Source organism: Zalophus californianus, chromosome 4, assembly GCF_009762305.2.
Source record: "Zalophus californianus isolate mZalCal1 chromosome 4, mZalCal1.pri.v2, whole genome shotgun sequence".
NCBI lineage: Eukaryota > Metazoa > Chordata > Mammalia > Carnivora > Otariidae > Zalophus > Zalophus californianus.
In genome coordinates, this window is record NC_045598.1 from 31,030,953 (window position 1) to 31,031,819 (window position 867).

An 867-nucleotide genomic window follows, 5' to 3' on the forward strand; every position below is an offset into this window, starting at 1 on the left:
TGACTGAGCCAGCCCAGCGCCCTTTTTTAGAATTGGGAGAATAGGTTAAATAGGAACAAAGAAAGTTGCTATTTATTTTTGCAAAAAGTATATATGTTGTGGTGATGGTTGTACCACTCTATATTTACTAAAAATCATTGGATCATACACATGAAATGGGTGAATTTCATTGTATGTAAAACCTACCAGAATAAAGCTGTTCTTAAAACATTATGTATTCACGTATTTCTAGATTTTCACTGAATTTCTAATTTTCCTTGAATGGCTAAAGCACTGACAAAAAAACCCCACAGAATTCTCACTATTCACTTTTTCTTTTTTAAAGATTTTATTTATTTGTCAGAGAGAGAGAGAGGTATCACAAGCAAGGGGAGTGACAGACAGAGGGAGAAGCAGGCTCCCCACTGAGCAAGGAGCTTGATACGGGACTCGATCCCAGGACCCTGAGATCATGACCTGAGCCGAAGGCAGACACTTAACCAACTGAGCCACCCAGGTGTCCCACTTTTTTTTTTGGAACACTTCACCAATCTGCGAGTCATCCTTGTGTAGGGGCCATGTCATCTCCTCCATTTTGTTCCAATTTTAGTATTCGTACTGCTTTTACTTTTTTTTTTAGGATTATTTATTTATTTATTTGCGAGAGAGGGAGAGAGCACACATGCACGCAAGCGGGGGAAGGGGCAGAGGGAGGAGGAGAGAAGCGGACTCCGGACTGAGTATACTGATCATGGAGCCTGACTCGGAGCTCCATGTCACGACTGAGATCATGACCTGAGCTGAAACCAAGAGTCAGCAGGCCGCTTAACTGACTGAGCTGTCCAGGGCGCCCCACCACTTTTTACTTTTTATACTTTCGTATGGTTT

General features: G+C 42.2%; 1 pseudogene; it reads right to left on the reverse strand.

Annotated features, from left to right (window-relative positions):
• Positions 1 to 507: 507 nt before the first annotated feature.
• Positions 508 to 607, reverse strand: LOC113917483 (annotated as a pseudogene).
• Positions 608 to 867: the final 260 nt, after the last annotated feature.